We start from the raw sequence: 27,472 nt of genomic DNA on the forward strand, positions 1-27,472 counted from the left end.
AAAGGAGACAAAATTTATCTACGTTCACTCAATAAGTGATGTGTATGCACATGGTTCAAAATAATGGAGGTTAAACGTTGAGTCTCTGCTCACGGGTCCCAGCCAGCTGGTGCTTTCTGGATGCCCTCGCCATTGCCAGTTGCAGAGAGGTTCTGTGTCCCCACACGACAGTGTGTGCACATGTAGCTGGCCAGTGCCTTTCCCACTCGCCCCTCACTTCACATCTTAGGGAGGATCTGTGTTTTTGTGCCAAGGGGCTTCCATCTTCCTTGTCCCGTTACTGTGTCATTGTCTGATTGCACCAGAGTTAGTTTAACCAGTCTGCCAGTAGCTGAGTATTGAGGATTTTCCAATGTTGTGACTATTAATAGTGCCACAGCCAATACCCCTGCGCCGTCACGGTGTCCCTGTGGAAGTGTGTTTATTGGAAGCATTCCCAGAAGTAGACCTGCAGGTCAAGGTGCCTTTCTAGGCTGGGTGGCAGCCTCTGCTGCCCTCTCCAGGTGTTTGTTGAGCCACGCTTCTTCCACAGCAGCCTTCGAGGTGGCGCTGCTGCCCAGCTGTGTAGAGCATGGTAGGATCCAGGTTTTGAGTCTCTGATAATATCACAGGAGAAAAATGAGGCTGGCAGAAGATCTTTCATTTCTGTTTCTCTGGTTATGGGTATGATGGAGCTTATTTTTACTTATGAGCCATTTTTTTCTGTGATGTTTATCTTATTAAAATTAAAAAAAAACCCAGCTCCCATAAAACATCATTTTGTACTGAACGTGTTTTCTGAGCTGCACCCACAATCTCCAGCCTGTCGTTTCCCAGCCTGCCTCCTTGCTTGGCTTCCTACTGCAGAAGTGGTTTTTCTGGTAACCTTTCTTATATACCTGGATGAGTTAATGTACCATATTAAATTGACTAATTTAATATGGTCAATTTACCATTTGGGTAGTTTGCAGTATTTCCCCCCCATTTTAGGTGAGATAAGCAGTTTGTTGGTGGTTCCTCAAAAATTGCTTTTAAATTAGACCAGGAGAGAAATATATTTTGCAGCTGTGTCGGGGCTCAGAGTCGGGTGCATTTGCAGTGGTAGCTCTTCCATCTTGGTGCTGCCAGGTGACGTAAGCAGCATTTGTATCGTTGACATGTGTCTGTCACTTTGACCTCTTATCCAAGCCCTACTCTTCTAGTTTCTCCCCTTTCTTCAGGTTCTAAAATGATGTCTTGGACATCAGAGGCAGTTAAACGATAATCATAAGTAGAGTGACTGGTAGCATTTTGTTAGCTGGTCCTTCATTTCACCTGGCCATGCTAAAACCCTGTGGCATGCTTGCAATCAGTGTCTATAGGAAAGGCTGCAGTCTTCAGAGAGGCCGGTTCTGAATCATCAGTGACAGAAAGGATTATATTCCCTGTCATTTACTGACTTGTGTAAAGACTTGGCTTACACTCAAGTTCCCGCTCCATTACTTGCAAATTGTGTTTCCGGGTGAACTACTTAACTTCTGCAAGCATGTGTTTGCCCATCTATGAGATGGAGAGGGCAATCTTACCCACCCAGGCAGACTGGATGAGGAGGGAACAGGGTGCGTAAGGTGTTGGGTGTGTATGTTGTTGGGAGCGTTGTCTAAAGGGTATTTTGGAATCCGATAATTCTGGGAAAAATTTTATCCCATAAATAGGGTAGAGAAAAACAATTTCTTGACTAGGCAGTTGTATAATATGAAGTCTCCTCAAGGGAACAATGGGTTTAAGCGATTTGAGAGTTTGTGGTTTGCAGGTAGAAGGTCATCTGTTCAACAGGTGATTATTATAGGAGAGAATGGAACAAAGCAAAGTGGTCAGCCGAATGTGTAAGTTTGGAGAAGGTCAATTGCGATAGAGTTCCTCTCTGCCGGCTGTCAGAGCTTTCTTCTGGTTTCTGGCCGCAGGAGGAACAGCTGTTTGTTGGCAGACAGGACCTGCTGAGGTGGTGGGTGCTGGGCTGGGAGGGCTATAGCCAGTGGGGCAGGCTGGCAGTAAGTTTGCACTGGCCCCATCCTGCTCTCAGGCCCACGTGTGCCCCCAGGGGCAGGTGTGACAAAGCAGGTGATCATTGAGGGTCAGAGTGTGGCTCTGTTCCTTCCTAGTGGTGTGACCTTGGGAAGTTACTTAATCTCTTTTGGTTTTCTTAGTTATAAAATGGGGATAAGAAAATTCTCTGCCTCATTGAGTTATTGCATGAGTAAAACGAGAGAGACCATTTGTCATCTCAATAAATATGCTTCCCACAAGCTCAGTAAATGTTAACTATCATCATTTTTCTTTAATATAAAAATTATGTTACTAAGAGACGTTGCCTAATCAAAAGATATATTTTAACAGCAATGGTATAGAAAGAACGGTGCAGGCTACTTTAGATTCAGAACTGTGGAGTTTATTTTGTGTAAACATTCTAATACCAAGCGTGTATTTGTGTGTGTTACTGGCTTTGAGAGTATATTGTGAGGCTGAAACATCACTGAGCAACTTCTGCATTTGATTACAGATTTCTTTTGCTAAAAATTAATGGCTTTCCTTTCATCTGTCACAGTTCGACCAAGAACGAGTTCATGTAACTGGCTCAGTGCTTTTGTGGCCCTGAGCACCTGCTAGGCCCCGATGTGGAGGCATTACAGTCAGATGCAGTTAGGACTGTGCCAGTCACATTCTTCTAAATAATTGATTGCCTTGCTTCCTGCTGAATTAAGAAAACTCAAACTATGAGGCAGATGTTCAAAGAAAGAAGATAAAAGTTTACACTGAGAGGGAAGTGTCAGACTCTTATGCTACTGTGACAGGCTGCCACAGACAGGGTGATCTAGAATGGACAGAAATTTACTGGGCTCATGGTTCTGAGGCTGGAAGTCCAGGATGGGAGGCGGAAGCATCACAGAGGAGAGCGTATGAGAGGGAAGAGAGTGGAACTCGCTTCTTTTAAACAATCCCGTTCTTGTGGTGAGGACATTAATCCACTGGAGAGGGTAAAGCCCTCTTGACCTAACCACCTCCCGACATTGCACAAGGAATTAAGTTTTCTCTAACACCTGAACTGAGGGGGGACACAAGCATCACAGCAAGCAAATAAACATGGTGGTTGGATTGTGGTGGGGACGTTTTCTATTTCTGCTTATTGTATTAATTTGTGACACAGCAAGAGATAACTATCTCCAAACTTGTTTGTTTAAAACAACAAATATTTGTAATCTTTTTTTGTGAGGAATCTGGGAATGACTTGGCTGGGGGGTCAGGGTCTCTCAAGAGGTGGCTGCTGGCCAAAGTTGCTGCCATCTGAAGGCTTGGCTGGGACTGGAGGGACCATTCTCATGTTTACTCACGTGACTGAACAGGCAGCTTTGGCTCCTGGCCCTATGGGCCTCTCGTTAGGGCTGTGGACAACAGTAGCCGATTCCCATAGGGCATAGCTCAAGAGCGAGAGCATACTGAAGATGTCAGCCATTATGTTTTGATAAACTGATCTTGGAGCTGACACCAACCACTTCCACTGTATTTTTTAGTTACACAGATCAGCCCTGATGTAATGTGGGAGGGGAATACACACAAGGCAGGGGCCATCTTGAAGGCTGCCCCCATGACCATCAGATTGTAGCTACATATGGGGACTACAGGCACTGCAGAGAAAGAACCAGCAGTTTGCATCTCTCTAGAAAGATTTATTGTAAGTACTGGCCAATGTGGGCATGGATGATAATGGCTTGCACGTGCCCGTGGTCTGTAGTGTGCAGGCTGGAGATCGGGGATGCTGGTGGTACAAGCACAAGGCCTGATGTCCAGAGGGTTGCTGTTACAGATGCAGTCTGAATTGGAAAGGCCTGAGAATTGAGAGCACCAAGGGCAGGAGAGCAGTGATGCAGCTCGAGAGAATTCGCCTTCCTGTGTGTGTGTGTGTGTGTGTGTGTGTGTGTGTGTGCGCACGCGCGCACGCTGCTTGGGCCTCCATGGAGTGCATGATGTCAGGCTCATGGCTGCAGGCCATCTGCCCTGCTCAGTTCACCAGTGCAAATGTGAATCTCTTCTGGAAATGCCCCCAGGCTCAGAGAGATGATGTTTAAGCAGATACCTGGGTATCCTGGGATCCCTTCAAATTAACACAAGATTAACCCTTATTCTACCCTGGATCTCTGTGGTGAACTCCTTCTCCCCACTCTGTCCACGTGGTTTGATGGGGTTGACCCCGTCCTTCCCCTCTACCCGCCATGCTTTGGAGGAGATTGGCTGATCCAGGCCTCGACAGTCAATGACTCCATCCCTCAAGTTTTTGGCGACTTTTATGCCCTGTGGGAAGATCCTAACACCAAGTGGCACCAACATAGTGGAGAAATGGGAGTGAAAATCAACAGTTCCTGACAATGTCGTTTGAGCTGCTGGATCCAATCTTTCCTGAAGATGTTTTTCCTTGTGGTATTTTTAAGTGCATTGCTTTTGTTCTTTGAGTGAGAACCAACCACAGGCTGGCTCAGTTGTAATGTTGAGTCCTGACTGAGGGGGGGTTCTGGTTTGGGTGTTGGCCTGGAGCAGATTGGGTGTTCTCTGGATCTATGTAGATTCACCCTCTCAACTGTGAACCTGCCAGATCCAGGAAGGGACTTCTCCTTTGTGGAGATTTACCAAGGGGTGGAGACAGTGTTTTTGAGAAACCTGCTGGGTTATTGGAACAGCTCTGCCCCAGGCTGCTGCTCCTATCTCTCCTGTGGGGCCAGCTTAGCAGGGTCCTGTGGTCAGCTTTTCCCTCCTGCTGGGCGGCTCAGCACTATCAGAGGTGGGTCATGTTTTCCCCAGCCCCTCCTGAAGCCTCTGGGTCCTCTTCTCCTTAAACACTTAGGCTTGTGCTGCCCCACCCCCTCCCGAGGCTGCCTGATGTGTGGTGGGGACAGCTGACTTGGGAGGCCATGTCTGACCCGTACTGGAGATACACACAGCACAGTGACTGCTCCTGATGCTGCCACTCAACAACCTAATGTCTCAGCCCTCTCCTGGCTTTGCTGGCATAGACCCCAAGCCTGGGCCGATGGGAATGTTTTTGCTGTGGCTGGGAACCCAAGTACTGTTTGCGTTCTTCAGGTGGCCTTGGCTCCAGGTCCTCTGGAGGTGTCAGTGGTTTCTCCCCTCCCTTGGCTCTGTGTCCTTTGTGCTGGCGTCAGTCTTCAGTGGGCTCTCTGCACATAGTGGCAAAAGTGGATCCTTGCAGGATCCAAAAAGAATCCAGTGTCCTTGCAGTGTCTGCATACAGCATAAAGGAAGCCTGCTTTGTTGGGTTCGTTGTGGTTGACAGGGAGCAGAAGGCTGTGACTGAGAGCCTCACCAGGGCCCTCAGGCAATGGGCAGAGGAGCATGTGTGTCACACTTCCTCTTGGATCATAGAGAAGATGACATGAGTTAATGCTTTCAAAGCACTTAGCGTGGCCCCAGGCCTCTCCCAAGAGCTCGGTGTACATCATCTACTTTCTTCTTTGCTGGAGTCTTGTCCATGAATGGCAGGGGATGCTGAGGCCAGGCCAGGATCTTGTGGGTCCTCCCCTGCTGAGAGCCATAGCCAAGTAGGAATGATGCATGGCAATTTCCTTGTCGGCCTACCCAATGTTGCTTAGAGGAAAGACTCCATTGTGGAAATGGGCTTGCGTTGGACCCAGGTCATTTGCAGTGACATTGCATGAATGTTTGAGAAAGGCGGCCCTGGTCCTACCAGGGCGGATCAGGGTTTAGGGAGGTTCCAGGTTTAGGGTGTGGATCCTGCTGGGAATAGGGCGGTTCCAGGTTTAAGGTGGATGCAGAGCCCGGTGGAGGTGTGGATTTTCCCCAGAACGTGCATGTAGAGTGCCGGTGAGAGTTCGGGAATAAAGAATTGCTGTTTGAATCTACAAGGCTGTGAGTGGCTCGTGATTTTGTGCCCAGCCAGACTGGGGCACTCTCCTTGCACTTCCCCATCATAAGCATTTGGGGCCTGTTATGGTTTAGACCCTAAGGTGTCCCCCAGAAGCTCATGTGTGAGACAGTGCAGGAAAGTTTAGAGGTAAAATGACTGGGTTATGAGAGCCTTAACCTAATCAGTGCATTACTTCACTGATAGGTATTAACTAGGTGGTGACTGGAGGAGGTGGGTCACTGGGTGTATGCTTTTGGGGTTATATTTTATCCCTGGTCTGCAGAGCTCTCTCTGCCTCCTGATTGTCATGTCCTGAGCGGCTCTCCTCTACCACACCTTTCCATCATGATGCTCTGCCTCATCTGAAGCCCAGAGCAATGGAGCTGGCTGTCTGGACTGCAACCTCTGAAACCAAGCGCCCCAAATAAACTTTTCCTCCTCCAAAATTGTTCTTATCAGGTGTTTTGGTTGCAGCATTTAAAAAGCTGACTGAAGTGGCCTTTGGCCTGTGGCATTCACTTGACCTTCGTCTCCTCTGGGTCTGATTTCTTTCCTGCCTGCTCAGTGCATGTCCCTTTGTCTTGGGTGGGCTCCTGGGCAGTGGATCTGCATATGGGGCTTGAAACTGCACCATGCAGGGTGGACCTGGGCCTCAGGAACCTGCGGGTCCTCCCTCCAGCACCCCCAGGAGAATTTTATTAGCTTTTGATGAAAGCTTTCAATCTTAGTTTCTGCCTGAAGGTTCAGACTCTGCTTTTTTTCTTTGTTCTTTAAAAAAAAAAAAAATCCTCAGAAGAACATGGAAAAGGAGAGTGGCCCTCCCGAGTCGTGGATTGTGTTATCACGAGAGAGGAGGTCAAATGTGGGGATTGTGGACTTGAACCCCAAGCCAGTCCTGGGTTAGAGGGGGGCCTTTGGAGGTACGGGTCTGGCCACCTTAGGGCCATCCCCAGCTGGAACAAGCACCGTGAGAGGAAGAGCGCGTGGGTTTCATCCTGCTGCCAGCTGTGGCAGCGGCTGCCTGGGATTCGACTGAGGATTCTGGGGTCTCACCAGGGTCAGCAGGGATGAGTGTGGTCAGTGAGAAGCCATGTCTTCCGTGGACGGGGAGGAGAAGCAGTGGGGAGCTTGCCGGACGTGCGCTCCACAGGTGGAATAACAGGGCTGCTCGAGATGTCCTCAGGCAGGATGGCGGTGTCCTGCCTCACACTGCAAAAGGGAGAGCTTGTCATTTCTACGAAGCCCTGTTTGAGTTCTGTTTGGTAAAAATAAACATGCACCAGAGCGTCAACCTGTTATGTCAAGCAAAACTTTCCCTCAGGCTCAGTAGAGTCCAGAAGTAAGGCCTACTTTTTGCTTTGCTGCTTTCAAAAAAATTCACATTTGCTAAACAAATGGCTTATGGACTGAGAGTTGGGGATTAAGAGTAGGTTCTGCTCTAAAAGAAGAGGTGCTGTACTGACATTCTATTGTCCCCCCAAATCCCTCCCCACTTTCTCCCACACACGGGCATCAGCCAGGGCTTCGTTTTTCTCTCTTGGGTGGTGGTAGGGGGTGAACTCTCCTAGGCACCAAAGTTCAGCCTGGATGTCCTAATGTGGTCAAGGTAATTCCATCTGCTTTCTAAAGTGATTGGTTCGGGTAGCTATGGCTTGACCCAACTGGGTGTGGTGATTGTATTTGGTTCAGGAAGTAGGTGTGTCACCTGATTTTGGTCAAACAGACATGATTCAAAGTGTGTTGGGACTTTCTTTGTTTTGATTATCACGGATTGAACTCAGGGTGTTAAGCCACTGAACCACATCCCCGCCCTTTTTATTTTTTGAGACAGAGTCTTGCTAAGTTGCTGAGGCTGGCTTTGAACTTGTGATCCTGCTGCCTCAGTCTGTCAAGCTGCTGGGATCACAGGTGCACCACAGTACCTGGCTGTGTTGGGACTTTGGAGGAAGATGGTCTGTTAATCACAGGGTGGCTCTCCTCCTCCTGGATCATGCACTGCAGGGGCGTAAAGATGGGAACAGCTTTGGCCATTTTGATACCGTGAGGGGAGCTGGCCTTAGGATGAGGTGTCTGTACAGCAGCTTGGAATGGGGAACTGAGGCAAGCAAACTGGGTCTTAAGATGTCACTGGCCTGCTGGATCAGCTCCCCCCCCCTTTTTTTAATATATTTATTGGGGGTTAACTAACAGTTTACAGGTAGATTTACAGATTTCTTTTTTTTTTTTTTAATATTTTTTCAATATTTTTTAGTTCTCAGCGGACACAACATCTTTGTTGGTATGTGGTGCTGAGGATCGAACTCGGGCCGCACGCATGCCAGGCAAGCGCGCTACCGCTTGAGCCACATCCCCAGCCCGATCAGCTCCCCCTTGAAGGTCTCTCTGGACTGTCCAGTGTGTGGCCACAAACCCCTTTACTCTCTAAGCCAATTCCAGTTGGGTTTTCTGTTTCTTAGTACATTGAGGGCACTTGTTGATCCGAATTGTCTTGCCCACCCTCTCCTGCCTGCCTTGGAGCTAGTAGGATCCTTCTGTGATAGACCTACCCACATTCCTGAACAGTGCTAGTTTTGGCATCAGAGACTTGTCTCCCACGGGCTGCCGGTCTTCAGTTGTAGAAGCTCCATATGGGAGTGCCCGTGCTCACCTAACCTGTCTTCCTAGAGAAGAACAATACCTGGCACACAGTGGGGCTCAGTAGTGAAGGGACTGTGGGGCCAGAACACTACCACTCAGACATACCTAACTCTTTCCACATTGGAGGGCCCTTCTGTGAGCACGGCTCATCTGACTGAGTTTTGAACTGCTGGTGATGGCACTCCTTTGTCCCACGACTATATTTTAGTTACTTTTTGGGAGTTGGGGCTGTCTGGAAACGTCTCAGCCATCCACCTGGAGTCAGTGGGTAGTGAGAATGTGCAATGGTAGGTGACAGAAACCATCCACCTTCCTATGACATCCATGGCTGAATGGCTCACCCCCTTAGGTGCTTAGGAGAGAGATGGCTCTGCTCAGCTGGGTGAAAGAACAGGGATGTCATGTAGCACCATGTCCTCCTATGTTTCTCTCCCTTTCCCTTGGTCTCGGCTTCTCTCATGGAGACCAGGAGGCCCCAGCAGCTCCAGGGCTAGATCTGTCTCTCTAGCAGCCAGTGGGAGGGGAGGGCTTCTTCCCCATGACTCTTGGGGGGGCCGTGGGTCCACTCCCATTTCCCCAGTGGGCAGCGGCATCCTTGCTGCCCAGCCCTGGATCACGTGCCTTCCTGCAGCTGAGAGGAGGTGGCTTTGCTCATCTGAACTACAGCAGTGGGAAGAAGGGCTGCAGGAGGTTCCTCAAAAGAAAATCAGAAAGCTGCTCCCTGTAGGAGGGCGGGCAGTGATGGCGGGTGACCCGCGGTGAGTTACTGCCCCGTGGCTGTCCCCCTATTACATTTGGATTCTGTAAATGTCCCAAAGCAAGGCACTGAGCTGTCACTACTCTTGAGCCTATAGATTTGAGCTTGGCTTCAGGTGCTCTCGTCGGTAGTTGGAAGGGCTCCGCTGTGTTCTCTGTTGTGCTTTTTCCTGGTTAGATGTTTGTGTCTGGTAAAAGTCGACCTCCTGAGCTGTCACCAAAGCTATTTTGGCATCTTTAGACTTGATTTTAGCAGACTTGGTGTCCCTTTTTTTTTTTTAATAAATATACTTGGTAATACTCCTTTAATATCTTGAAATGACATTCGTAGCTAATATAACTTACCTACATGAGTGATTTAAGAAAGTCAGTATAACACCCTGCCTCCAACATGAAAGGGGGAATAAAGGGAAAGTCATTTATGATAAAAAGTAGATTTTAATATACATTGGTCAGGCACAGCTGTGCTAGAAAACACAGTTAAGTGCTTGATCTGCTTGTAATGCATGAGTTTGGACTTAAAGGAGGTAAGAAGATCAGAAGTCGGGCTTTTCAGGAAGTACAGAAGATGAGAAAGTGGAGGGAGGGGTGGACCCTGGAGGGAAACCCGGTAGTCTGGTGTCTGAGATTACATTTCAGGTTCAGATGGTAGACAAGGTTCTCATTCACCTCTGTAACTGGCCACAGGAGCCTGTTCTGGCTGTGGACTGCCTTGGCCTTTCAGGACCGCTGGCCTTGATTCCACTGTAATGCTGCCAGCGCCTGCCACCACCTGATGTCCACATGTGGGTGCTGCCTCTCTAGAGGGCAGCACTGTCTCCACCCCAACCCTTTCTCCACACTTCGTTCCTAAGATCATTTGCAAATGTACCATCAGGGTTTTGTGTTCAGGAGCCCTCTGGTTCCTGACCACACTGGATTATCTGTTGACTTTCTACTGCGGCCAGCCCACCCCGGCTCTGCTGCCGCTCTCCTCAGGGTCACTGGCTCTTTGATTTGGCCGAGTCTCATGCACTGAGCTGGGCTCTTCTCTTCAGCACATGCTCAAAAGCAGCTGGTAGAGACTGAATAATTTATAGCCCAAAGCCAGGGAGAGTGGCAGCACGGGATGGAGCTGGCATGGGGAGCAAAGATGACCGCGAGACGTGCTGCTAGGGCAGGGGCAGGGTGGCATGGGTTGGGGGCTGTTGACCTGTGTAGTTCTATAGTCCTGAAATCCAGGGATCCATGGTTGGTTCAGTTGTTCATTTCTTGATTCTCTCCTTAAATGTCTGTTTTGTATTAAGCTTTTTTAGATCTAAAGATAACAATTCTAATCTAGGTGCTAAAATTGAGAGAAAGGTTTTACAGGCAGGTTTTAATCTTTTGGCTGGCAATTCCATCTGTGCCTGTTTAGTCGGCCATTTTGTGTGTGTGTGCTTTATTTTGTGGTGCTGGAGATGGCACCCAGGGCCCTGTGCATGCTAGACAAGTGCTCTAGAGGGCAGCACTGTCTCCACCCATACTTTGTTCTTAAGACCATTTGCAAATATGCCATCAGGGTTTTGTGTTCAGGAGCCGTCTGGTCCCTGACCACACTGGATTATCTGTTGGCTTCCTACTGCCCAGCCCACCCCAGCTCTGCTGCCGCTCTCCTCAAGGTTCAGTGTGTTCAGAGCTACATCCTGTGTCAAGTGCCTCTTTGACACTTTGATTCTGAGACAGTCTAAGTTGCCTAGCTTGGCCTTGATTGTGATCCTTCCGAGTGGCTGGAATTGCAGGCATGTGCCCCCATTCCCAGCTAGTTGGCCATTCTCAGAAGGAAGTATCATGCCATGGAGTGGAGCAGGCCTGAATCCTGAATTGGAGCCATGCTTCTCAAGACTGTGGGGCACCCAGGCCACACGGTTGAAGGGGGTGCATGTTCTCGGGGTCAGGCAGGGGCTTCACCCCTTCTTAGATGTGCGATCTCAAATGGGGAGTTTGTACCTAAGCTTCCCATCTAGACAGCCAGGATAGAACGGTCTGTCTTGAGGATATTAAGAGAGAATGCATGAAAGTGCCAAGCACAGAGACTATGCCGTTGAAATACTCGGGGAAAGCCAGCCGAGATGGTTATTATGGTTTCGCAGAAGTAAATGATTGCTCCATTTCAAGGCTGCAGAGTCATTTCCTGTTAATCTGGCCTGCTCTGATGGTCAGATGTAACTAACTTTTTAACCAAGAATTCTCTTAAGAGCTGAATGTGTTGCTCAGATGTGCCTGTGTGTTTTAGTTACCAGGAGCTTTTAGAACTCTTGTGTCCTGGTGACCTTCCAAAGTAACTAAATCAGAATCTTTGGGGTTGAGACCCAGACTGCTCAGGAAATTCTCCCTTGTAGCTGACGTTGACTTAAATCGGCACCCCTCAAGCCTTCCTGCACAGACCGAGCCTCTGGGAACCCTATACACATCCAGCATCTGATTCAGCAGGCCTAGGTCTGGTGTCATGCATTGCTGATAAGTCCCATGGGGCAGCCAGTGGCAGAGAAGTGCTGGTGGTGGTTTAAAGAGGAAGTTAGAGATAGTAGTCTCAGGAGGGTGGAAATGCTTGAGATTGTAACTCCAAATTGGGAGTCAATTTTTTTGTGTTGCATTATTTGAAAAAAAAATGCATACTGTGATTAGCACCATGACATTTGCAATATTTGCTTAAGATTTTATTCCCAAGTAAACTGTAATCAACATGTGGCTCACTTTGTGGGTTTTTAATGATCTACGTGCGAGTTCTGGCATGGTCTGCCGTTCTGCTGCTTCCTCTGCCACTCCACGTGGAGCCATGTGCTTTCAGGTTGAAGTGTAACAAGTAGGTTCCACTGTGGGATCCTGCTGTGACCAGCCACTGGAGATGTCTGGAGACAGCTCTTGTTTCTGTGCTTTTTTTAAAAAAAATCACCTTTCATAGTTGGAATGCAGCTCAGTGGTAAAGCACTTGGCTAGCATATGTGAGGCCCTGGGTTAAATCCCTAGTACCATTTTTTAAAAAAATTACCTTTCAGCCTTTCAATCATAAAAGCATCCTAACTCCTGGTGGGGAAGGAGTCCTAAATTCCATGACATCAACAGTACCCGCTCTGGGGCTGTTGAGTGCATTTTTCACATGTGGCCTCACCACCACTAGTTGTGTCCACACAATTGTTATTCTGTTCATGATGTTTTCTTTTGTTTCTACACAGATTTCAAATTATATTTAAGTAGGGGCTTCCCTTTGGATATGTACAAGTGCTGTCCAACTTGGAATCCTTAAGTCCAGGAAGAACAGAAGTTTAAAGAAAACCACCTGCACTCAGTTATTGCTAATGTTTTATTTATGAGGAATTTATGTTCCCATTTATTTCATGTGGCTGTTCATTTTACATAGTTCACATCACTCCGAATCTCTAAGGTGACGGTCAGTTTTGCAAAACAGTTAGCTCTTTATGGTAAGCAGTTAACAAATCTGTCATTCCCTTGTATGGCTGGAATAGCACTTGTGATGGTTGCCAGGGGTAAGGAGGGCTTTCTGTGTTTGAAAACGTCTTTCTCACATTATTCTCTTCTAAATACTTAGTACTTCCATGAACGTATTTTTTTCTTGAAGCTATTGTTTTTTAATTCTTTGTTAGTCCCTTCAGCTGGGTTTCTGGGGTGGAATTCCTGTACTAGAAGGTCAGTGTGTCTGTAAAGGCTCTCAGTTGGTGTGACAGTTTGGATGTGCTTTGTGCCCCAAGGATTCAAGTGCAGGAAGCTTTAGTCCCCAGTAGTGGTATTGGGAGACAGTATGGAACCTTCATGAGGTGGGGCCTAGTGGGAAGTCCTGAGATCACTAGTGGAGCTGCCCTGTGGAGGGATTAAGGTAGCTTTTGAGAGACCCCCTAGCTGCTTGAGAGTGACTTAATGAGTGAGCTCAACTCCTGAATCACTTTCTGGCTTCCTGTTTCAAGATGTGATCTTGCTCTATCCATGCTGCTTGGCATCATGACACTCTCTGCACTAGTCCCTCAGTAGAGGCCAAGTCAGTGGTACTGTCTACTCTTGGTTTCTCACCCTCCCAAACTGTGAGCCCAATAAACTTCTTGGCTTTAAAAAGTTAGCCCACCTCAGGTATTTTGTTAGAGTAATACCAAACAGACGAATGCAGTTCATATTATTCAAATCCTTTTCAATAAGGAGGTCTCCCTCCTTACCCCACAGCAGGATGTTGGCCGGTTTGGCCCATTGTCATTTCTATTGCTGTATAGCACATCACAGGTACTTGGCAGTTTCCAATTGGGTTAGTGCCCAGGCTTCCACCCTTCTGAGCCTGCAGTAAAGGCTGCCATGAATTTCCTTGTCTCTTGCCCTTTCTCGCTGTCAGTTTCTTCTCTTAGTGTATATTGCCAGGAGTGGGATCCCAGGCACAGGGTGTGAATGTTTTAATGGCAAAAATTCTGCGTCGTTCTTGGCTCCAGGGTGAGGCAGAGAGCCATTCACTAGAGCTTGGGCTGGTGCCATCCTTGGTTGATCCCACCTGGCTCTTGCTGTTGGGCCGTGGAGGTGAAGGAATCCGTGGCATGAATGATTTCCTGGCTGGCTTTCCCTTTGGGAATAGTGGTGTGGACTTTGTAAATACCAAATGCAGAGCTGTCTAAACTTGAAGTTATGGAAGCTTTTTCTCAGATACCATGAGCCACCGGGAGTCACATAAACTTCCTATTTTAGGATCTAGTTTAAGTTTCTTAGATATGGTTCCTTTTTTTTTTTTTTTTTTTTTTTTTGCTATATGGGGGATGGAGCCCAGGGCTGTGTGCATGTGAGGCAAGCGCTCTACCTCTGAGCTGCTCCGAGCCCACCCAGGTGTTTTTCCTGTGTGAAACGATTGATGTTCGTGTTAGAAGGACAGGCACATTGCAGTGTCTCCTATAGCCATTGCACACCAGGAGAAAGCCAGGTGCCTGTTTATTTTCTTTGATTATTTTAGACTCCTGTCAAAGACTCGGGTTTTGTTGATGAACTAAAATTTTCAGGGAATAAGTAGCAAGGTATATTTGCACAAACATCTGCGTTTTGGATCACATGCTTGCGTTGAATGGTTAAGCGTCAGAGCTGTTAGTATCTGATGCCAGATGTTCCCCCACAAAATCTGCGCTGAACATGGATTGGAGTGGCTCATCAGGATGCAAAAGAGATACAGCTGTTGAGAAGGGAGAAGGGAGAGACTGAAACATGGCTTTCCCCACAAAGCACAGAAATAGGAGGAGATAGAAAATAATGGAAACCAGTAAACAGGATAGAGCACTCTTTAAAAGGTCATGATGATTACCCACTGGGAAGTGCACCTACCATTCATTATTACCCACTTTGCTGTCCTTTCTAGTGTGAAGCAGGTAGCTAAGTCCAGAGGAGTAAATATAACTGAATGGTTTTGAGGGATAACAAAGGAGCCCTGGAGAAGTGAATAATTGGGAGGGGGAGAGGCTGTGGTGATGAGTGACTTCCCGGTTACAGTGAAGCAGCCAGCTGCGATCAGGGCCTGGGGCCGGTTGCTGGGTTTAGCCTTGGCTTTCCTTCTTTGCCTTCAGAGAAGCAGAATTTGCAACCTGATTTTTCCTAGGAAACAATTTTTCAAATCTTGCCTTTCCAGTGCGGTTCACAAGGTGGCAATTTCCATGTCACTGAACATGAAGCCTGGGTCTTAAATATAGCCAGCATGTGAATGCCCTGCAGGCGGTGACAGTGGCAGTGTGACATCACTGCCAAGCAACTTCTTGTTATTTTGGAGCAACAGGAAGCCTAGTGGAGGTAGATATTCTTGGCAGCAGTGGCAGTGCCACTTAAAGACAGGCAGCTGTCAAGTCTGACTTGAAGTTTGCAGAGTATTTGTTCTCTGAGCAAACACAAGCTCACTCGGTGTGTGCTGGTGCTGAACACAGACGAGGCAGAAGAGTGAGACTCTTGCCACCAAACAGCCATCACGGATTGTTTTGAGCAGAGACCCTCCTTCAGATGCATTCTCACCTGGAAGCACCAAGTATTACCTCAGAGCTGAGCTGGGGGTGCTGAAGTAGAGGTCCCGGACTGCCACCTCCTGGGCTGCAGAAGCCCCTTGGGAGCTGTGCCATTTAAGAACAAAGACAGGGCCAGGGGTGTGGCTCAGGGGTAGAGCACTTGCCTAGTGTGTGTGAGGCCCTGGGTTCCATCCCCAGCACTGCAACCACACCTGTCTTCGCCTCCCCCACCTTGGGGTGGGGGGGGCGGGAAACTGTGACAAAGGCACCCAATAACTGCACCTCTGAGACCCTGCTCTGGCATTGGTAGTGTGGAGCGAGCTGTTTCGGCTGTGCTGGTTCTGGGTGCTTGGCACATCTCGCCTTCGCTTGCATTTCTCAGATCACTCCATGCTCTAAGTGGCTGTTAGATGCCCAGCAATCACATCAGCATCCTGGGAAGCAGGCAAGATTCAGTAGAGGAAGGGAAAAAGATATGTGTCAGGGATGGGGGTGCAGCTCAGTGGTAGACAGGGTGTTTAGCATGTGAGAGGCTCTGAGTGAATCCCAGCACTGCCCAACACCACCCCCTAGTCAACTTTTTAAAAAAGTGTTACCTGAAAGTCCCCTAAAACAGTTCCTCTTACTTCTCAATGACATGAACTGTTAGTGATGTTAACAAATTTGATAATTGTTTATTGGTAGAGTACATTGTCATCCTAAATGAAATGGGAGAAAGGGGTGTTTTGGTAGGCAGATAGCATGGGGCTCAGTGCCTCACATATGGTGAACTCTTACCTGAAAAATCCACTTGTCTGGTTCCATGGAGCAGGAAGGGAGCTTGAATTCTGTTCTGTGGTCATCAATGTGTAAGATCGTCTCCACGTGATTAATAAAAGCTTTAGAGTGAGAGAGACCTTGACCAATCTCTGCATTCAGCACTTACTTTGTGACCTTAGGACAGTTCCTATATCTCTGAGCCCCAATTTTTAAAAATCAATAAATGGGGGGCATAATAGAACCTACCTTGTGGGGGCAGGTAAGTGAGATTGGGCAGGTCAAGACACGTGCATGGGGTCTGAGGTACAGTAGTGAATAGACGGAGGCCGGGAAATCTCGTCCCACTTTGAGTCGAGGGTGGTCCTCAGGATTCCAGGCTGACAATGACCTTCTAGAAGCCCACAGAAGGGGATCCCAGGCAGAGAGAGCCGTTCAGGCAGAGGAGGGGGCACCAGAGATGGGGCACCACGGAAGCCTTGGGTAGCCCTGTGGCTCGAGGGAATTGAGTCCAGGGTGTTTGGGGAAAGGACTAGGGAGAGCATCCTCGGGGCAGATTCCACAGGTGCCAGCAGAGGGCAGGGACTCCTCCTGGACTGTGGGGCACTGGCTAAGGCCTTGAGGGGGTGAGAAATGGATCCCATTTGTTCTGCCTCCTGGGCATTTAGAGAAGGGCATGGAAGAGGCCAGTCCTGGAGTGAGTCTCTTCTTGAGCTGTCTAGCAGGAGAGGAGCTTGTTCAGCTCCAGAACAGGGGAGGGATTCCTGAGGGACAGAGTGGAATCCACAGTGGTAAGTGGGACTCTGTTTTGGGCCTTTGATTCGAGTCTGCCTTCCCAGTGGGCTTTGGGACTTGGGGTTATGGGCTAAATTAGCATTATGCAGATGAGTTATTTGCATAGCTCCTGAAATTTGGAGACCCTCCCAGCTCTCCCTGGCACCAGTGTTTTCAGTGAGGATGCTTGCTTCCCTCTGAACCTGTCCCTCCTCTGCTGCCTGAGCCATTCAGTGGCAGTTCTTTAGAAGGGTGAGTCGGCACCACAACTGTAGGACCTGAGCCCTGAGGCAGGGGATATGGGCCAGGAACAGCTGCTAATGAGCTAATTCTTGCCCAGTGATTGCGTCTCCAGATAGTGCATGAGAGTCACATCGCTTTGTAATTACCGGGGTCACCGTGTCAGGCTGCTTCAAGCCTGGTCACCAGCAGGATCAGAGCCTGTGATTTGGGTTCATTTGTGTGGATTGAAGCTAATTTGTTTTGGCTTCTTTGTTTTTAGTGGAGGTTGCGCAGCTGTGCAAGAGATGTGGTCATTTAACAGATGGTGGCTGTAGGCTGGACAGCACGAGGATGGTCGTGGGTTCTCACAACCAAGTTCATGGCTAATGGGGATGTGACCTTGACTTTCAGAGGACCTTAGCCAGGCCAGGATGCCTTTTCCCCATAGCTCCATGGCCACAGAGTAAAACTTAACATCTGTTTGTGTTTGCTTCTTTTTTGGCTTTAAGAAATTAAAAAAAATTATTCTTTTTAGTTATGAGGTAGAGTATATTGACATAAACATGAAGTATGTCTTTTTCTTGTTTCTTTAATTTTTTTTTGTTGTTGTTGTTGGCAATGGACCTTTATTTTACTATGTGGTGCTGACAATCAAACCCAGTGTCTCACACAGGCTAGGCAAACACTCTACCACTGTGCTACGACCTCAGCCCTGAAGTATGCCTTTCTAATTAGGATCCCAGTGTTCTGGACATTTCCAACACAAACATGCAGAAGTAGATGGACGCTGTACTTAATCTCTGCACCCTTCACCCGCCTTTGCAGCTTTGACCTGCGATTGCTCTTGATTGCTTCGCCTGCCTACCCTCTGCTTTGTTTTTGGCTAGAATACTTAAAGCAAGTCCCACATGCTAATCGTCTATAAATACTTGGCTATACACGAGTCTGCCATGTGAGGACTTAAAACCGCACATACTATTACAAAGTAAAATCGGCAACAATCTCAAAATAAAAAATAAAATACAAAGGGCTGAGTATGTAGCTCAGTGGTAAAGTGCCCCTTGATATCATCTAAGTTTGATAAGTTTTCCCTTGAATTGGTTCTCACGTCACTTTTTCAAGCATATATTGGCTCATACCCTCCCATGCTTGAAACCCTCCCAGCCCATGCCTGCCTGCTTCCTGCTAAGCCTCAGTGCTGTTTCTTCTCCCTGTAACTCGAAGGCCCCACGTCTTTGCTTAGCTGTTACTTGCTGTACTCTGAGGAGAGGGCATCTCTGAAGCAGCCATACCTTCTTGCCCTGTCAGCTTTCCCCTCTGTGCCCCTCCCCACTCAGTGCTGGGAATGGAACCCAGGCCTCCTGTATGCCAGGCAGGTGCTCTACCCCTGAGCTGCGCTCTCCACATCTCCCCCCAGTTCAGCTTTTGAATTTTCTCATACTACCTGCTCTTGTACCTTGCGTGTGTGTGCGTACTCTTTCCAAATGTAAACTTTCTTCCACTCTGGAATGTTCACTGTGGGCCATGAGTCCTGCGCAGAGATTGGTCTGCATTAGCAACCACTTCACTGGTGCCCAAGTCGGGCCCAGCAAGGAGTGTAGTGTGGACCTCATAGGTGCCTGGCATGACTGCTGCCCATGGGGAATAGACAGAATGCATTTTAATAGCTGTCACTGCACCAGGAATTCTGCACATACCTTGAGCAAGGCTAATTCTCATGGTGGCTGATGAGCTGGGTCCTGCTGCTTGCTCGATTCCCAGGAGGGTGACAGGTGTGAAGCCTCTTGACCAAGGTCCTGTGCACAGTGGCAGGGCTGGAGTTGGGGCCTCTGTCTGCCTGCAGAGTCTGCTAGAAACTCCCCACATCAGGGCTGGGGATGTGGCTCAAGTGGTGGCGCAATCGCCTGGCGTGCGTGCGGCCCGGGTTCGATCCTCAGCACCACATACCAACAAAGATGTTGTGTCCGCCGAGAACTAAAAAATAATAAATATTAAAAAATTCTCTTTCTCGCTCTCCTCTTTCACTCTCTCTTAAAAAAAAACAAACCAAAAAACCCCAAACTCCCCACATCTGCTTTTCTTGGTGTCCAGGATGGTGCTTCGTGATGTTCAGGGTCTCTGTGGCCATATGTGTTACTGAGGCTTTCACTCTAGCCCTGGCTGGGTCCGGTCAAGTATAACCATAGTTCTAAAGAGGTCATATCTTTCAGGTGTGTGTGGGGGCCTTTCACCTTTTGGAATGCTGCCCAATTCTGAGCCTTTCATCTCGTACCCGAAGCTCCTCAGCCTGTCCCTGCCACGTCTGGGTGCTATCCCAGGGCTCCCCCTGTAGTTTTCCCCTGTTTCACCTTTTCCTAAAACTTCCCCTGATTCTTCCTGGTGAACTTTTAAATTTAGCTTTTTCAGAAAGTTTCCTGTAGCAAAGCATTGTGACAGGAAGACAAATTGTTGAGCTCTAAATTGAAGACAAACAGAAGGCGATTTGTCTGCCGTGCTCCAGTTCTGCTCGTCTTCTGTCTTCGGGGTTGAATTATGAGATGATTTCTTCCTGCTCTGAAGGTTGAACTGCTAGGAGGCGTTTAACTGGGAGTGTTCTGCTAAACATTACGAACATCAGATGTAAAGTCCTTTTTTATTTTTGCAGATTGACATATAAATAATTAGAAGTTTGCCTTCTTTTTTTTTTCTTTTTTCTCCCTCTCTCTCCCTCTCCCTCCTTCCTTCCATTGCTTAAAAGAATTCTAAAAGCACTGGAAATTATGTGTATTTTGGAGAACTTGGCAGCAGGCTTATAGTAATTGCCCCCAAAGGGAGAAAACATTTCCTTTTGGAGGTGAAAATGGATCTTCGAGGTCTGGGTGGCTTTCATAGAGCATGCTGTCCCCTTCCCCACCAACTCTGAGACCCCTGAGGAGGAAGCTGGCCCCAGCTTCCCAAGCCCCATTATGAGTCCCAAGATGGTGTAGGCTGTTCATTTGTAGATTCTGGCAGCCTTTTGTTTTCTTCATAGCACCTACTCTGGTTTATAATTAAATATTGTGTCTCTGATTAGAGTCTGTCTCCTTTATCAGACTGGGAATCCTATGGAATAGGGAGTCCTGGCTGTTTCCCTGTCTCCATCTTTTTATCCTCAGGCATGAACCCCATGCCTAACACAGCAGGTAATTGGCAGTACTTGAGGAACAAAAGTCTGTGGCTTGAACCATCCTTGCCTTCCGACACCTTTCTACCCTGCAGCTCACTGCCCCACTTCTGGATTTTTCACTTGCTTCTGTTGGTGCCAAGTCTGGTGATAGCCCCAGGCAACTCTGGTGCTGTTGAGTTTGCTAATCAGAAGAGAAAACTCCATCTTGGGAGGAAATGTACTTGGTTATCAGATTTGCAGTAGTGTAATTATGTCATTGTGTGCATGGAAATATTCTGTATATTCTGGTACAATAATGTTGTGTTAGAAGATTGTGTACAATTGAGGAAGCCACTGGGAGGAGCAGCTCACATGAAGAGCTAGAGAATGTTTATCTTCTCGACAGCACAAGAGTGAGGTGAGCCCAGGAAATGGGTATTAGCAAGTGGAAGAGAAGCTCTGGCCTGATTAACAGACACCAGACCCCTTTGATTGGCTGGGGTAGGAGCCCCTGTTTATGGCAATGAGGTTATCAATAGGAAAGCCACAGACAGACCAGGCCGACTGTAACTGCGGACCAGCTGCCTCTCGGGGAGAGATGTGTGGAGCCGGAGAGGAGGCTGGTGTGTGTTTAGGTGGGAATGAAAGGGATGGGCTACACTGTATTCCAGAGCATTTTGGGTCTGGAGTGTCCATGTCCAGCAGGATTATTCTAAGTGACCACCAGTCTTGGGGGGGCCCCCTCTGTTGTGGTGATGCCACTGTAAGCAAGGGACCTATGCTGGGAGGTGACCTGCTCCAGTCTCAGGAACCTTCATGGAGGGCCTAGATTGCCCGTGGTTGTTGCCGCCCTGCCTTGAGTTCCCTCCCTGCCCCTTCACGCAGGGAGGTGTAGAGGCAGGTGTGAGCTGGGTCCTGGAGTGCAGAAGGGCCACCCTGTCTTCTTCCACACCAATTGTAAGTACCTGCGACTGGGTTCCCTTTTGTTTCTCTATCCTCATGGCCTCATCTGCGAGGAGTCTTCCCTAAGACCTTAATGAAGAGCTGGCAGCTGACATCAGAGCCCTCGGGTACTTCTCAAGGCTGTCCCTTTATCCAGTCTCAGGCGAATGGAAATGTAGGGGCCCATGGTATGGTCACTCTGGGAACTGAGTGGTCCCCCCCCATCTCCCAGAGCTGTTCTGTGTGAAGAACCCTGGCCAAAACCAGAGGTGGCTCTTTGGGTTCTAGTCTGGCTTCTCCTAGAAGCAGAGTCTGGACAAGGACTTGACTTTAGGAGCTGACCCAGGAGCTGTGGTGAGAGGGCAGGAGTGAGATGAGAGGAAGGACAGTGCGTGCCGGGGTTTTTCTTGAGATGGTCGCGTTGAGCAGCAGGAGGGTCCTGTGAGGAGTGGAGAATGCACCTCAGAATGACCCCCAGAAGTGGGGTGTTCAGCCACCGACTGCATCCCCCATTAGCTGACGTTTGCCACTTGAGGTTCTAGTGGCCCCTTCTCTGCATCCATACTGTCCTGCCGAGGAGGCTGGTCCACTCCTGTACTCCTGGAGAAAGCCCTAAGGCAGGAAGGCAGAGCCCTCATGGTGCCATGGGTGGGGAGTAGGCGCTGTGTGCAGTTATCTTCCACAGCGAGGGGCTTGGGGGCATAATGTGTGTCATTCAACTGCTCTCGATGCCCAGGGTGCTGCTGGGCCAGGGCAGGAACATTCACAGCAACTACTTCCTGGGCGTCGGCTCTCCCAGACGCCTCTGTGTGTGATGTTAACTCCTTCTCCAGCCAGTGTTCGCTCTGTGATGGTGTCACCTACTGTGTGCCAGTTTCCCCTTTATGTCCTTCACCTTGACAGCTTGCTGTGGATCTGGAGACCTGTTAGGAAGCAGGCTGTATTCTGCGTGTGTTTCAGATGAGTCAGCAGGGCCTTGAGCTGCTTTGTCTCGCTTAGGTCCTGTGAGCGAGTAGGTGAAGAATTCAGGCTCAGAGCCCTATCCTGGCTGCAGGCTTTGGAGGTGCTGCTCCCTGCCTGGTGAAGGTGAACGCCACACAGGGCCATGCTCTGGGCCTTCCTGTCAGAGGGGCTTTGCATGTGCTATCTCACCTCTGTCCCAGGGTGTTTGCACCTGTCCTTCGAGAGCCACTGCAGAGTAACTGTGCTGTGAAGCCTACAGGATCCCTTGGGTTTCATCTTGTGTCTTAAAGTCCCAAGCATGCACTAGGTTTCTCACCACCCTGTAGTGCCTGGCTGGGTTAACTGTAGGTCTTCCGGTGAGAACTTAGAACGTTGTCACTGTGCCACAGTTGCAGGCCCCTGGTGGCCCTGCCCGAACATTCTCATGTCTGTGGCCTGTTTTTCTATGGCTCCTTTTGGTCTCCTCTCAAACATGGGCACTGCCCCTGGCCCTGGCTGGGGGCTGAGGGCAGCACAGTGGACAGAATGTGCCAAGTGCACTCCAGTTGGCAGCCTGGAGGGAAGGCTGTTTCCTCACCTCCTCTGTGTGACCTTGGGCATCTTTGCAACTGTTTCTCATTTGTAAACTGGGCCTAGGGGAGGGATGCAGCGGGGCCTCCATCAGTAATGGGCTGTCGAGAGTCGACGTCTCTTCCACTGCCCCAGCTGCTGTCTTGATAGTGACTTGAATGAAAATCTTTGTGGGCTGTTGCTGCTACCTCTCTGATCCTGGGGCATGGATGGAGAATGCAATTTGCAGCACTCCTACCTGTTGGTTAGATCAGCCCTTCTGTCAGGGAGACTCTTTCGTTGATATGGGGGGTGAGTGTTGGTAGAAAGCGCATCTTGTGATTATTTTAGTAATTAACCCCAATGAAGGTTCCAAGTGACCTCCTGCTGAGGATACCAGTCTCACAAAGGGTTTCTTTGGTTCCCAGCAAAGCTGGCACCTTTACAGGTGTATGCAGATTCCCAGCCAAGTTAATCCCTCTGCCTAATAGCTGGTTCCAGGCACATCACGCTGGGAGCCGCAGGGGTTGGCTATATTCCCCACCCACCTTCTTCCAGAGATGATGGGTCCATGCGCTGTGTGGTTGGCTACCTCTCCAAACAGAGGCAAGCTAATTTCTAGTCGTCGCAGATGGCAGTATTGAGCAGATACGAGAGGATTTGGAGAACTGGCGTCATTTTCTTTGCCTGGCCTTGGTGTTGGATATTTTGGATTAAAATTTTCTCTCTAAAAGATGATGCTGAAGTTTCATCAGAAGAGTTGGTAAGACTCTTGGTCCTGTGGCCACATCTGCTTAAAGCCATGGCTGCTTGTTAACCCCAGCCAAAGGAGGAGCAGAATGGCAGTCCTTGCCGGAACAGAGAGAAGGCCCGCCTCATGCGTACTGGGCTCATGTGCCTGATGAGCCCGCAGGGAAGGATGGAAAGTAGGGGTCATGTGCTGCTACTCCTGTCCCAGTCTATTAGTAATGAATCACAACAGTCAGTGTTGAGGTGGCCTCTTGGATCAGAGTTGGCTCTCCCTCTCCTGTCTCTGTGGAGCCCTCAGGAAGTCCCATTCTAGAAAGGGTAGGGTAGTCCCATATCCCAAACAAATGATTCTAAGGCCAAGTGGTAATGAGCTTGAGCACAGCCAGGAAGAGCATCATGACTGATGGGGGCAGGCATGGTGCTCATGACAGCCAGGCCCGGACTGGTGGGCTGGATGTCCACAACTTGCCCAAGGCCAGTTCTGCTGGCCCAAGGAACTCTCCTCTCCTCTCCTTTCTTCCCCTCCCCACTCCACCCCACCACCTTCACATTGCAGGTGGCCATTGTAGGAATAAATGTTAGATTTTAATGTCAAGAAATTATAGCCCTGGAGGCCTTCATTTTGGTTTGGACTCAGGATCTTTGAGTCCTGTGTATCTACTCCTTGGTTACGTGACCAAGGGGCTTATGCACTCTGCTGACCATCTTTGAAAGGTCACAGCCAGAAAATTGGTCTTGAACAAAGCATTGAAAAATAACACGGTGTCGGGCTGGGGATATGGCTCAAGCGGTAGCGCGCTCGCCTGGCATGCGTGTGGCCCGGGTTCGATCCTCAGCACCACATACCAACAAAGATGTTGTGTCCGCCAAGAACTAAAAAATAAATATTAAAAATTCTTTCTCTCTCTCTCTCTCTCTCTCTCTCTCTCTCTATCCTCTCTCTCTCCTCTCTCTCTCCTCTCTCACTCTCTCTTAAAAAAAAAAAAATGACACCAGAGGGGTTAAATTAAAAGAGACACCGTGGGGCTGGGGATGTGGCTCAAGCGGTAGCGCGCTCGCTTGGCATGCGTGCGGCCCGGGTTCGATCCTCAGCACCACATACCAACAAAGATGTTGTGTCCGCCGAGAACTAAAAAATAAATATTTAAAAATTCTCTCTCTAAAAAAAAAAAAAAACAACATGGTGTCATATGATGCTGTTCATATGACATGTCCACAGTGTGCAAATTTATAGGGACAGAAATAGATTAGTGTTTGCCAGGAGCCGAGGATGGGGTGGGGACAGTTGGCAGTGACTACTGATGGATACAGTGTTTCTTTTTGGGTTGATGAAAATGTTCTAGAATCAGTAATGATAGTTGTTGATCCCCATGAATGTACCGTAGACCCCTGGGTCATACACTTCAGTGTGTAGAAGAAGCACATACAGGTTTATTAATCACCATTTATTGAAGTTATTTTGTTAAAAAAAAAATAACTTGGAGTGTTAGTGCTGCTTCCCATTTCTTGGCGGCATTATGACACCAATGTGGGGACAGAGGAAGCTGCCCTTGGGTACTGAGTACTAGAATCTGGACTGCCCGTTTGCTCTTGTGCAGGCGCAGTTACTGCATATGGTTTAGCTATGCAGATCGTGCTCTCCATGCTTCCCTGCTCCTCTGGGAATGCCGGTGTGTCATAACATCTGTTCACGTTCTTGACAGACACGGTGGTGGCGATGATGGTGATCTTTTCATCTCTGATTTGTATAATACTTTCCACCCTGAGGGGCTCGAGTATCTGCCACCTTGTCCCATCCCCTGAGGTTTTGTTTTTGTTTTGCAGTCTGGGGATGACACCCAGGGCCTCAGGCATGCTAGGCAGGTGCTCTAGCGCAGAGCTACATCCCTAGCTCAATACACGAACTGTTGATGGCCTTGAAGCCACATTGACTCCTTCCTGACCTCCAGATTAGAGAGGGGCCTTCTTGACTTTGCTTTCCCCTCCAGATTCACTTTCCACCCTCTTCCTCGCCACCCTGCTTTGTGCCTGGGGTGTGCAGCATGATGGCCGTCATCACTGGGCCCTCCTGCCTAGCTTCTAGTTGAGTTTGGCCAGTTTGGTCAGTGAGAAGCCCTCCCAGGAGGAAGTCTAGGTTGGGGCATCTATTCTAGTAGCTCCCTCCTGGCCAGGCCTTGGGTTGACAGTGGCTGTGCTCCTGTGCTGGAGGCCACAGTTCTTGTGTGACTGCCTGTGTCACAGTGGGTCCAGGACCTTCTGCTTCCCTGTTTCCCTGCAGGCCTGGCAGAATATGGGGCCAATCCCCCATTGGTTTCTCTTCACCTTGGCTCTCTGAACAGTCTCTTCGATGACACTCTCCATCACCCCCTTTGCCCTTGCCATCTGTTTTCTGCTGGGCTGTGACTGGCACATAGTTGGCTTGATCCAACTTGGTGCCTTTGGACTTGATCTGTCCCTTCCTGAGCGCTTTCCCTCGGTCTCCGCTTGGTTGGCCCAGCTCACGTTACCAGCACTCAGCACAGCTGTCACTGCTTCAGAGGGGCCTTGTCATGCCGCTCCCCACATGGTCCTGGCACCATGTCTTACCTCCCTTATAGCACTTTGACCCTCTGAAACGATGGTTTACTTGGTTGGCTGCTGGGCTTAGCCATGGCATCTCAATCCTTCTGAGTGCATCAGTGGTTGGCAAACATTTTCTGTTAAGGGCCAGAAAGTAAATATCTTTGGCTCTGTGGACCATATGGTCCCTGTCACAACGACTGAAGTCTCTTGTTGCAGCAGGAAAGCAGTCACAGGACGCATCCCCTGCATGGCCCTTCTGTGTTCCTCCAAAACTATTTACAAAATTGGCAGAAAGTTGAGGTAGGTAAAGTGTATCTCAGTAAAGTTACTGAACAACAGAAATGCAGCCGGCTGGAATTGGCCTGTGGTCTTAGCGTGCCACCCCCAACTAGGTCCAAAAGCTCACAAGCCCAGGGGCTTTCTTTCTCTTGTTCACATTGGGGCGGGTGAATGTTCCCTGGGTGCCCACTTTTGGGAATGACTGCCCTGTGTTGGTCACTGCTGGATGGTGGCTACAAAAGTGAAATAAGACAAAGGTAGCCCCTGGGGCCCTGGAGGGCAGGTGGGATCCATTGTCTGTTCATTCTGATGAGCCGTGGGACTGGCTGATGGGGCTCCCAATGGGATCAGCTCACCCTGCTAGGAAAGTCAGATGTGAGCCTCGGAGGGTGGAACCCTAGAGTGGCATCCTGAAGGGTGGTCAGGGGTTTGGCAGATGGGCTTCCGGCAGGAAGTTTTTTTGAGAACTGGAGGAGAGTGGTGTGTCTGAGGGACTAGACTCTGTAACTTAGCCTGTGGAGGATGGCAGGAGGCAAGCTCAGCTGGACAGAGGCCAGATCAGAGTCCTGCATGCATTTGGTCATTGTCCTGTAGGCAGCGAAATGCCACTGAGGATGCTGCATTGAGGAGGTCACGTGGTTGGGTAAGTGTTCTCGTGGAGGGCCGTGTGAAGGCTGGGCTGGGCGGTAACAGCAGAGGCAGGGGATGGTGCAGAAGCTTCTGGCTCCAGAGCAGGTCTTGGCTGGGGTCTTAGGCACATGTGTGTGTTGAAGCTGAACCTTGTGATTACTCGGGGCCAGGCCTGTTCCTGCCATGGAGTTTCTGTGAGGACGAGTGGTCAGCTGATGCAGATTTTGTTTCTGACTTGGGGATGATGGTGCTATTTCTTGTGCAGAGGGGGAGCAGGTGTAGGTCAAGAGAGGCTCTGTCACATGGAAACCTCTAGTGGGGAAGGTGGGGGGGAGATGGAGAAATGGCGATTAGTGGTGGAAAAGCAAGGTCCCAGGTAGTGCGTGCTCAGAAGAGACCGCTGGGTGGTGAAGGGAAGGCGACGGAACCCTGGGAGTATCAGTTGATGGGAGGGCTGCTCTCCTTGTTGGGGAGGTGTGTTGCTGGGGGACCACAGAGGACTGAGATCAGAGGGAGGAGAAGCAGCCAGCTCTCTCAAGATCTGGGGAAGACCCTTCCAGACAGAAGGAAGGCACGTACAGAGGTGCCCAGGTGGACACGTGTGGGGTGTGTCAGGTATGGAAAGAAGGACCCATACCTAGAGCAGGATGC

General features: G+C 49.2%; 1 protein-coding gene across 2 annotated transcripts in view; it reads left to right on the forward strand.

The window, feature by feature from the left end:
• Positions 1 to 27,472, forward strand: part of SNX29 (sorting nexin 29) — a 388,450-nt gene that overhangs the window by 113,071 nt on the left and 247,907 nt on the right. The gene's annotated exons all lie outside the window — the stretch shown is intronic.

This window comes from Spermophilus citellus, assembly GCF_964194105.1.
Source record: "Spermophilus citellus genome assembly, chromosome: 6".
NCBI classification, from domain to species: Eukaryota; Metazoa; Chordata; class Mammalia; order Rodentia; family Sciuridae; genus Spermophilus; species Spermophilus citellus.